The sequence below is a fragment of the Acinonyx jubatus genome, chromosome D1 (assembly GCF_027475565.1).
Source record: "Acinonyx jubatus isolate Ajub_Pintada_27869175 chromosome D1, VMU_Ajub_asm_v1.0, whole genome shotgun sequence".
In the NCBI taxonomy this organism is placed as follows: Eukaryota; Metazoa; Chordata; class Mammalia; order Carnivora; family Felidae; genus Acinonyx; species Acinonyx jubatus.
The window spans coordinates 22399948-22412518 of record NC_069390.1 but is presented as its reverse complement, the minus strand read 5'-3'; positions in this window follow the sequence as shown (position 1 = coordinate 22412518).

Genomic DNA, 12571 nt, shown 5'->3' with positions numbered 1-12571 from the left:
TTTCTACCATTTTACTTCTGAGACTTAAATTATCTACCCACCCACCCCTCATTCCCACTTTGGGCCTTTATATATTTCCCTTTAACAAGGGGAATTTATGTGCCAGTTAACACAAAAATTTCTGGTGTAATCCTGAACTTTTCTTTCTAATTAAAGGACCTTGAAGAATCTTACTACATTTTTGAATATTTCTGAGCCTTGACTTCTTGCAGAACTAACAAATCCTAACTTTATGATATTCTCATTCTCAAAATATGGACATTAAGCAGAATACAATCTTTATCATTTAATATTTAGTAAGTACACACATTTTAAAACATAAAAAAATAACTGAAATGTAAAGACAGGCTTATATCAATGCTAATAAAGTTTCCTGCTGTCAATGCAAAAATTTTCCACTGCTTGTCTTTGGAAACTGTATACTACCCTAAACCTTCGATCCCTTTTATTATAAAAGATTGTGGTCTTTAAATAAAATTACTCAATGTCCAGAAAAGAATGGAACTTTTTGCTGCTCCAAAATTTGTACAAAGAGTACAAAATGATTCTGTGTTGTATGCCTAAATGAAACATAATTTTGAAATTAACTCTTGGTAGGTCAGACTATTCTACTTTGACATTTTTAAATAAGATTATTAGTGATATGTCAACTTACTATTTATGGGATGGTGCATTTATAATGACTGACGTGAACCAAGAATATTCCTAACAAACCAAAAGAGAATGTAGCTGTTGAGTTAAATAATACATAAACTATTTTCCTCAAAAAAGATAACACATTCTGAAAAATATGAGAATGAGATTTTTATATTCCCCAATGCTATTTCACTTAAAAATTATTTTCCTTTTACCTCCCTGTAAGTATTTTAATCACTTTGCCATTTTTTCTTTACACTTCTAAATGAATTTTTTAGTATGTAATATGTTCGGAAAAGCGCACAAATTAAAAGGATAGAGCTTAATGTGTTTTTTAAAATAAGCATACATTTGTAACCAGTGCCCAGATCAAAAATCTTAGTCTTAATTCCACCTCCTTTACTTTTTCCTAGTCCATCTGTTTTTCCTGATTTTACCTCTATTACCTCCAATTTAGGAATGTCTAATTTAACTCTTTCATTCACTAGTTAAAAACATACAGAGACACACAAGGTAATATAACACATAAGTAAAAGAATGGAGACAAAGACTGACAGAGAAATGGCTGCAGAGATAAGGATTGGAAATATAAACGCATGCTAGATCTAGATATGCTAGATCTATGGATACACCAGGTGAAGCTATACATTTCCCTCACTTGCATTTACCTGATATATTCTTCTCTTAGCTGTTTTGGCAATTTGTTGTGCACTGTGTGTAGGAGTATTAAAACAAATTAAAAAAAAACTTTTGGGGGGGCTTTTATTAGCACAAAATTAATGCTATTTAGATACAAAAATCCGAGTATGTATATTTAGTGGGTGACCCACAATATGGGTCAAAAATATAAAGAAATATATTCTCTTCTAGATGTTATACGTGATTAAGGGATATCACAACAAATTAGTTAACACCTATAGATAGCCCTCAACCACTGATGATCTCTGAGAAATAGCTTGATAATTCAATATTTACTCATTCAAAACAGGCTTTTTCACTATTGTTTCTCCAAAAATAATTGGAGAAGGCACTCTTAAGAATTGTCTGTGTTCGGTTAATTATAAAGAGGGACAAAAACAGCAGCATATTAACCTGTATAGGAAGGAAAAACCTCTCATCCAAGAGAAATGACAAATTTTAGAAATTCCGGCAAAATTATTTTCTCTTACCCTGCTTCTTTTTAAACATATTCAAAAATTCATGGTTTAATGTCTTTTAAGACGTCTCTTCTATTGTTTCTCTTAAAGTATTAAGATCCTTTAGTGCGAAATTGTTATGTTTCCCAGTAAAAACAGAAGCGCTAAGTTGCCAATGGGGGCAAAATATAAATAAATAAACCAACCACATGACTGAAAGGAGAGGAAAGGGAAATCCTAAGAGATGTACTCCTTTACTTTCCTATTTGGCATTTCTTAAGAGAATCCACTAACGTGCATCGTGTGCAACAATTCATTGCAGAAAGGAAAATGAAAGAATCTAAACTAAGAAATAATCAGATCTATTCTCATACCATCAAAGAGAAATTTGAATCAAACCACTTGGGAAATTCTACCTCCTATTTTATAACTCATTTAACTCCAATAATTTCACGAGCTAAAAGTTTTCCTTTTGTATCATAAATGGCCCAGGATGCAAGGGAACAATTAGGAAACTACAATGCATCCCATGATTTCCATTGAGGCCATGTTGAAATTTGCAAAGAGGACTTCTGAAGAGCTAGGAGTGGCCAGTGAAGCAGAAGGGTGAGATGGTAGGCTAGGGGTTTTGGAAGATGTTGCCACAGTCACTCAACATTTTATCTAGAATATTCTTTGATGTGATGGGATGGATGCTGTATTAGTTCCTATGGCAGCTTTAACAAATTATGACAAACTTGATGGCTTAAAATACATTTATTCCCTTATACTTCCTTACTCACAAGCACAAAAATCAGTTTCAACTGGGCAGACACAGATCAAGGTGTCAAACAGGGATGTGTGTTCTCTGAATCCTTTAGGGGAGATTCTGTTCCTTGCTTCTTGTTTTTTTGGTGGCCACCATCGTTCCTTGGCTGGTGGCTACATCATTCCAGTCTCTGCCTAAGTAATCACACTGCTTTCTCTTCTCCCCATCTCAAATCTCTCCCTGCCTCTCTCCTATAAAGACTGGATAACTGAAACCATGGAAACTGAAACCACAGATAGGGGCGGGGGGGGGGGGGGCGTGTTACTCTATGAAACATTTTTAGAATGCCAGAAATTACTTTTACAGAGAATTTCAGAATAAGAAGATACAGAATGCTGCCTTTACCTCAGTCTTATTATAAAAATAAAAATTTAGGCACTCAAATATAGCAGCTGGTAGGAATAACGATATTTCACTTTTTCATACTCTTAAAATTACAATTGAAATGTTTGACATACATTTTTTTTTTTAATGTCTGCCTCTTCAGAAATTCTTTGAGGTAGTTAGGACAAAATAAAAAAATCTCCATTTTGCAAATGGACAACTGAGACTCTGAGAACTTAAGAGATGTACTCAAAACTAGACAGTTAGTAAAACATCTCCTGACTCCAAGTTCAAAGCCATTCCTCTGACCCTTTAGCATATACAGTTTTAATATATCTCAGATTTATGTGGGGTTTTTTTTTGGCTTCTCATATGTCTCTAAGGAATAAAATATCACAAACGATGTAACTAAAATCAAAGTTGTGACCCTGTGATTTCAAGATACAAAACCAACCTTGCCTATCGGCCTCTGTGAGATCTCGAGTTAACACTGATGAAATATTTCAATAACGATGAGACTAACTCTGTTTTCTTGCAGTTCAGAGAATTAAACTCTTCTGGGAATTGAGCAAGCAAGTCAGCATCAGTAGGGGAGGATAGGGTTCCTGGCCCTTCTCAATTTCTCAGGCCACATCACCCTTAGTTTACATGTTCTTGATCCTTTCACAGAGACACAAGCATGTATGTACCATATACAAACACCATGCTTTCTGAAATGTAAGGATGATTTTAGAGGTGAAAACAGAATCCTGAATTTTCTTGGTCATTTGAGTAAAACACTACTCGAAGAGAGAGAATATTTTAAAGAATTTTTCAAAAGCAAATGAAAGATACAGGAAATAGGTTCCCTGTAGGTGCAAAATGCCATTTCTGCTTAACACATTCGTGCTCGGCTCTTAGCATTTTGTTCTTACTGAAAAAACCTAGAAATTAAAAGTACAATAATACAGTAGATGGCTGCTAGTGCATTATTCTTCCATAATTTTCTATAACTGATTAACAGGAGAAAAGGAAAATGTTAATTTTCTAATTACATATTCCCCTGAGGTAAATTATGCACGTTATCACATCCATTGACATGCTATAATGGGCACTTTATGGAAAAGCGATTTTCTCTGAAGTTATGAACAATCAACGGTGTATTTTTAGGAATCAAGTAGGCAGCAGGCAAACCAGTGAAAAGACCTGTCTCCACCAAAAAATGTGTTCATAAGCAGCTTTTGCCTTCAAAGCAGGCTGTGATGTTTCCCAATCACTCCATCTAACCGTGTTTAATGTGAGTCAAGAATGAGCTGTGGAGTCAGACCTGGGTTTGACTTCTGGCTCCTATAGCTACATGATCTATAAGCATATTCTTACATGACCTATACATTTATTTCTTTATTGACATACGGAAATAATATGAGGGTGCAATTTGATGCAGAATGTGGTGATAGATGTATAGAAACTAATGCAGTGTCTGCCATGTATTAGACTCTAATACATTATAACTGTGATAATGAGTCATGAGAAAAAACGAAATTAGGAAGTGGAATATACGTGATAAGAATATCCTTAGTTAGAAGTGTATGTAAACAGAATTGCCACAGAACATACTCCCATTAATTTATCCCTTGTGAGGAAAGGAGTATAATTCTTGAAGATGGAGGTAAATGGTTTCCTGTAGAATTTTTATTTCTAAGCTCATAGTATCTCTATGAAAAACAGAAGAGGGAAGAGACAGAAACTGTACTTTTAGCCCAGTTAGTATATAAAACTCATGCTCCTGAGTCTCTTTAGGATCCATCCTCTGGAGCTTTCACTCAAACTTACCAGGGACCAGTCATGTTTGAAAAAATATAAACGAGGAGAAGGGCATTAACGAGATGATCAAGAAGTTTGGTGAAAGAGAAGACAGCCCAAGGCCAAAGATGTCCCAGTGATTTAAATCTGTTTACATCCCTGCCTCTAGCACAAAAGACCCAAACTAACAGATAACACATATTTTAAATATTATAACACTTTCATTCGACTATCATCATTAACATCAATGTGTTCTTGTGTTTTCAATCTAGCAATATCAGTGAGAAATGAAATACTAGGATAAGAAAAAGATGCTTGTCCATTTTAAGAGGCAAACACTTGTTTTCTAATGATTTCATGGGAAACTTGTTGTACCATACTCCCTTGCATTTTTTTACGAAGTAAACTTCTCTCTAAAAGAAATAATGTCGGTAATGAAAAGGTTATGGAATTTAGAATAGAGCCTGGGTTTGGTCTTACTTTCTCTGTAACTTGCAACAAATGACTTAACCTCTCTGAATCACAATTTTGTTATTTGTGAAATGGAGATAATGACACCAATATGGGGGCTGTTAGAGGATTAAATATAAATACGAGCAAAGTACTTGCCTCAATGCTAAACCAACTGAGTCACTAAATTAATAGATTTTTGAGTAAGTGAACAAAGTAAATTTTTTTTTAAATCATCTATGCATTTTGTTGGTGAGGGAGGATTTCCTGCCCTAGGGTTATGGGTATGGCCAAACACACAGCACTTGACTGAGCAAATAACAATGCATTTAATAAAATGGGTCGTTTGTCTGGGGCACCTTATCTGTGGGAAGAGGATGATGTGATCTTAAATTTAGGCAGTTAGAGGCCCTCCGAATTTCTCCCAATGTTAAAGTAACATATAATATTGAGTTTTAGTTTTAGCTCTGAAAGCAGAGTAAAAAGCTTAATCTTCCTGTGGTCATCTTTATCCAACATTTTCCTTTAAAGAAGAAAAAATACCCATGATATTTATATTTTTTAGATGACTAACAATCCCACAGATAGTATTGTAATCTGATCATAATTTTACACAGAAAAGAAGAAGGAAGAAGTGGAGGAGGAGAATAATTACTTAAGCCAAAGACTTCTTGGAACCAATTTGGGAAGTTACATCAAGTGATGATGCTGGCTCTACTGATCTCGTCTTTGAATTAATATTACAAATTTAGGTAGGAAATGCAGGAAAAAATGGGATAAATGGCAGTGTTTGTATAATTTAATTATTGGCTGGTTAAAATAAAATGAAAGCAGAAAAAAAAGTGTCTGTTTTTCTCTAATTCTTGAAAAAATAGTAATCAATGCCTTTTGACATACAGCCAAGAATAACAGAACAATGAAACACAATTTACTCCATTTCATCCATCTAGCACGTGCCTCACCCTCCTGTCTTAACCTCCAGCCATCTCTTATGGCTGAAAGTGACTTATCTCACATGATTGAAAATTTCATCAAAATGTCACTTCCCCTAGTTCAGTTCATTTTGCATCTCTAAACTTATCCTTTGTCTAATATTTTGCATATTGCCAATACAGTAAAGGAAAATTTTATATCAAACTTTCTAGTTTGACAATCCTTTCTAACTCCAACATCTCTCATTATTAATCAAGTGGCATAAGTATTTTCATTGTGTCCTGGTTTCAGAGTATAAGAGAGGAACAGCAGTGTCCAATTTCAGGCTTTTGAGCTCTTAAGTAGACTTTGTAAAATCTATAGGAAGAAAAAAAAGTATCTTAAAACTCACACTTTTAGAAAAAAAGTTCTAAGAGCTAGCAACTTGAAAGATAAATGGTGTGTGTGTGTGTGTGTGTGTGTGTGTGTGTGTGTGTGTGTTTTCTTCTGAATTCCAAATAGCTTGGCTTGGAATGATCAAGGGCCAAAGCCTAAAGAAATGCAAAATGAAATGTGTCAACTAAAGAAAAGGAAAATGAGAAAGCAAAGCTAAAATTCCAGAGTAAACTCCAACTCAAAGGAAATTATAGTTCTACCTGCTAGACCATAGATGTGATTAGAATAGAAACTGTCTGGGTTCCTGAAAAGAAGCCCTGTGCTCATCATAATCACTACTCCCCACCTCTACCCCAGTCTTGGGGCTAGTTTGAATGAAGTTCGTATTTGGCATAAAAAATATATGCATCTGAAGAGCAGAGGGCATTTAGGCCATGGACATCAGTAGAGAACAACACTGCACAATAAGATCCTTCTGCCTTACAACTCAACAGAGGCCAGGATGGACAAGGGACAGCAGGCAATGTGGGATGTCCCTTCCCCCATACCAAGATAACACAAGCCTCACCTTCTCCTACTTTCAAGTAGAAAAAGAAGAGAAAATGGAGAAAGAGAATACTAAATTAACTTAGTTGAACTAAGGAATCAAATTTTTAAGCTCAGGAATGATGTAATTTACATGAATTTGCAGGATTAGGTACCTTCTACTGAATGAGAGTAGAAGCTTAGTTTTACTAACTTCCATAAAGTGGTTTACTTTTGTATACCTTATTAATGACTATCAGTTGTAAGCTCTCTACATGGATAATGCCATTAAAACAAAAATGTATTTTATTTTAAAGTTAAAAAAAATAAAAAAATAAAAAGACATCCCAAACCTGAAAGGTTCTCTCTTAAATATGGCCATGTAACCTATTGGATGCTTTCTCCTCAGTCCATTATTGTCTGAATAATTAAATACTAAGCAAACATAAAAATACAGATTTCAAACTGACAAGAGATATTTATGAACTTAAAGTCATAAGGATAAAGATCATTCATTTATGCAAGAAGCAAGCATATAATATGGAAAATATAAAATCACATCATACTAAAGTAAGAGGAGACAAAATGGCACATGTGATAAACTTATGCCAGAGTCATCTCCAAGGCATGATGAATTGGGACTCAGCAAGGTTGCAATCAAAAGATGTGATATCATCAGCTTAACGTATCCAATGACACAGCAAATAGGTGGTGGGGCTGTCCCCCTTCACGCCTTCCACTTAAAAACTGTTCACTACTCTGTCCATTTAAAATACAAGTTTGGCTTTTATGGTGTCTTAAAAACATCTTAGACTTTTATAATTATAAGAAACTTAAAAATTGTTTTCACAATTATTTACTTTTGAGAGAGAGATACACAGAATGCAAGCAGGGGAGGGGCAGAGAGAGAGAGACAGACAGAATCTGAAGCAGGCTCCAGGCTCTGAGCTATGAGCTATGAGCACAGAGCTGACGTGAGGCTCGAACCCACAAACTGTGAACTCATGACCTGAGCCGAAGTTGGACATTTAACTGAGTGAGCCACCCAGGTGCCTCTATAATCATAAGAAACTTTAGAAGATATTCAGTCCAATCTTACAAAAATACAGGAATCTCTTACAGTTTAACTGTTAGCAAATAGGCAACTTCATGAATTCTTTCAACGATGGAACATGTAATGCTTTGTTGGTCAGCTCATGACAAGGCAAGCTAGTCATTCTTTAGGGTCTTCTAATAAATGAAACCTTCCCTAGCAAACATCCAAAGCTCTTTTCAAAATAACATCTAATAACAGAAAATAACATCACATAATGAGCTATTTCAATATGGCAGGCACATTTGACTACTTTAGTGATATCCTTTTATTGGATTTTCACAATAAGACTACAAATAAGTATTATTATTTTATCCTTTTACAGATAAGAAAAGTGAGGCAGAGTACTTAATAAATTGCCAAAGCTAGCGAGCCAAGATTTAAATCCGGTAAGACTCTTGAGCATAGTTTCTTAATCCCTAACTCATGCTGTCTCCCCAGTGTAACATATATGTTGTGACTACTGTTAATTAAAAATTCTTAGTTATATGTAGTGGATGCCAATAGAAAACTAGTCAGATATGATTTAATTAATCAAATTAACTCACTGTGACTTTTTCATACTAAATATTGTTTAATATTTACTGAAAATCATTGTAAAATAATTGATACCAATTTTCCCACTGTTATATTATAATCTGAGACCCAGGAATAAAACTGATGACCGTCTATATTCATACAATTTAGTAGTGACCACATTAGAACCAAAATACCTAATCTCTTGATTTTCAGTACAGTGAATCTTCTGCCAACAGATGCCATTATCTGCTAGGATATCAGGGTTTAATAAGATGTGTCTGCCTCCAGAAACATTAAAATCCAGTTGTAAAGAACAACATGCACACACAGAATTTCAGTAAACTGCTATGTATGACAAATTCCTTCAGAAAGACATATATAAGTGATAGAGTTGTCAACTATGAGTTGATATAATCCAAAACAGCATCCTGGTCTATGGCAGAAATAGTTAGGATGATAGGTTATCAGTCAGCCCATTCTCTCTGAATGTGCCCTAGCCAAATCAGTTGCAAAACAATTGGAATATTTCCTTAAGATGGTCATCTATGGATTGTACTGAATAATTCTGCCATTACTGCTGTTGCCTTAGTTACAATTTTCACTGGCATGTTTTATTTTAAGATAGCATCCATCTTCACATGTTTGTTTTCTTAAACTCACTTACAGGCAGTACCCACTTTCGATGTGGTGTGTTCCTGGAGATTGGATCTTAAAGTGGATCTGTCAGGCACAATCTGAGTGTGCAGGCTTAGACTTTGCATATGCCCTTAGCCTCATCTGTTCAAAAACTGGTGGAAATTAATGATGTATGATGTAGTGGCAAGAAGCGAACTGTATCATGTTTTCAGGAACTTTTTTTTTAATGTTTGTTTATTTATTTATTTATTATTATTTTTTAAACATTTATTTATTTTTGAGACAGAGAGAGACAGAGCATGAACGGGGGAGGGTCAGAGAGAGAGGGAGACACAGAATCTGAAACAGGCTCCAGGCTCTGAGCTGTCAGCACAGAGCCTGACGCGGGGCTCGAACTCACAGACCGCAAGATCATGACCTGAGCTGAAGTCTGCCGCTTAACCGACTGAGCCACCCAGGTGCCCCAATGTTTGTTTATTTTTGAGAAAGCACATGTGGGGGAAGAGCAGAGAGAAAAGGACAGAGGATCTGAAATGGGCTCTGTGCTGACAGCAGTGAGCTCGATGCCCATCTCTAACTCATGAACCATGAGATGATGACCTGAGCCAAAGTGCGATGTTTAACTTCCAGTGCTCAACAGACTGAGCCACCCCAGGCACCCCTGTTTTTAGGAATTTTTGATTTAGCAAATAGGGTAAATGAGAGCTTCCTGAATTTCAAAGCAAATCCAAGTCTATGTTTCTATAACAAAATTTTGTTTTAGTTTTTGCTGTTACCATACAAGGGGGAAAGAACTACTCTGGTTCAGGAACTCATCCACACCCTACTATAATATTACAGTTACACCTTTCTTTGGTTGCAAATGACAAAGAAACACAATTTATTTGAGTGAGCCTAGCTGATACCACATGGACCGGAGTCCAGCCCAAACTGCTAACCCACAGAAATGTGAGCAAATTCACATTTGTTGTTTAAAGACACAAAGGTCAGAAAGAAACACACGTTCACCTCAGTCCCCAACACACAGAATTCATTAATTAAGGAAAGTAAGTAAAAGAAAAAATCAGCACCAAGTTGGTTAGTAGAAATAAATCAAATTTATAAAACATATAATTGCAATGAACATAAAGAAATCAATCAACCTAAATGAATCAATCTCTAAATTTGGATTGTGTGATATAGCCAGAGTTATGATTATCTCAGCAAGCACGGTTAATTATTTGTGTAATACTGGAAAGACTCCTTTCAAAATTAGGAATAAGAGAGGAATGTTACTATACTTGAGACCAACCTAGTATCAAAGGGCACACACAAAGGCAGGCTTTAGATTGATGGATCAAAGCAAATTAAAGTACATACTCTTGTGTCATAATGTCAGGTCCAAACAATTTTATTGTGAAAAATGGGGGATTAATAAAATAATCAGAATTCCAGAAGGGTTGCGGTTTCATCTAAATAGATTCTGGACTATGGTGTGCCCCATACACTTAGGGACAGTTTAAGGCTTAAGTAGCAAAGGGGATGTTATGGGTACCATGGCTGACTGAGACTTCAGAGACAGAAGCAAAGATTCTAGCAAATTCCTCGTAGACTAGAGCACGTTGTGTTGCCCACTGAAAATACTGGGAAATCAAGGACACTCAGTTCTTCTCCTCTGTACATATTGGGTGATGTTGTACTTCCCTAATTATCCTCCACACTCTATCGAAGGTAAACTAGGTAAACTATTGAGAAGAGATTCTTGGGAGAAGAATAGATAAGAGACAAATCTCAGGAACATTACATTTAAATTTACGCTATTGTGGGAGTGTTTTTTGTATGATTTACTGTAATAAGCAGAATAAAGAAATAGGATAGCCATCTTAATGCCAAATTGTAGGGGAAAAATACATGTATAAAATATATATAATAAAAGCTAGAATTTTTTTTAATCTCATGAAGGTCTACCAAAATTCCACAGCAAAGATAACACTGAATTTGAAATATAAAAATCATCTTTTAAAAATTAGGACCAAGGAAGTGGTACTGCTTTCTCTATTCGACATATCATTGGAAATCTTAGCCACACACAATATATAAGAAAAAGAATAGTTTATAATGCTTGGAAAGGAAAACAAAACTGTTATTTTTAACAGTGATATTATCATCTACATAGAAAGCCCAAATGATATATACAAATTAGAACTTATAAAATATTTTTAGTTCAGAGGTGGAATAAAAGGTTAATAAATATAAATTGCATTTCCATCCATCATCAACACATAGTAAGAATGTTAATATTTATTTTAAAGGATACCACTTTTAAAAGCAATCAGATACATAAACAGAAGAGAAAATATGTATACTTGTGCTGGGGCAACTTCAACGTAAATAAAGTTTACTTCATAAGAACTTTGGGAGATACACAGTGGCTTTCCCCTATTTCCAGTGATTTCCTTTTTCCAGACCAATAGGAGGATTATACTTTCCTGATTATGTAATTTATTTTGGCCAATGAAATGTGACCAGTTCTGATTTGTACCATTTCTAGCGGGAAGCATTTAAAATCCCGTATGTCCTTTCCCTTTCCATCATAAATACTGAACCTTTCTGGTGAGATGGTGGCATCATAAGTTGGGGATTCCATATATCTGTCTCTTCAGGATGCTACAATAAGCAGAGCTAGATACTGTTTGCAGAAAATACAGAATGCTATTACTCTAAGGCATGGAGAGTTCGGAAGGATTTGTTATCCTAGCATAATCTAACTTCTGTCATGAGGAACACAATCACAGTTTCTCCAAAACCAGTTCAAATATTTATAATTTGTATTGAAGGTTGCATAGGCTAAGACTTCTATTCATCTGTCCGATGTCGTTTCTAATCCAGCTGAATTTTCAAATTCAGTCCGACACAGTCACCATAACAAACCAAGATTTTAGACCAAACAGTGAGAACTTCTCAGAATGAGAGTGGGGTGTGGGGGTAGGGAGAATACACTTCTCTTTAGAAGCCCTATAGGCATATTTAATTTCCTAAAAGGGTCTTCTGACATATTGTAGTGTTGAGATTTCCCTTGTATGCATATCAGGCAAATTCTGGAATTTTTGTGTCTTTGCAATTGAGATACATGAGTCCTACATGACAAAGAATGAAAAAGTAAATGAAAACTGTATTTTTACTATCCTCATTTATCAAAAAGGAAAATATAAAGGAAAAGAACACAAAAATACATTCACATTTATATTTATGTCAGTAATTTTATTTGCAAAAAGTATTATCTTTACAGTAACTTCTGACAAATAAAACAAAGTTCACAGGAAAAGTATACCAAAGATGATTTAAAGTTCTCTCTGTCTTTAAGTTAGATGAGTG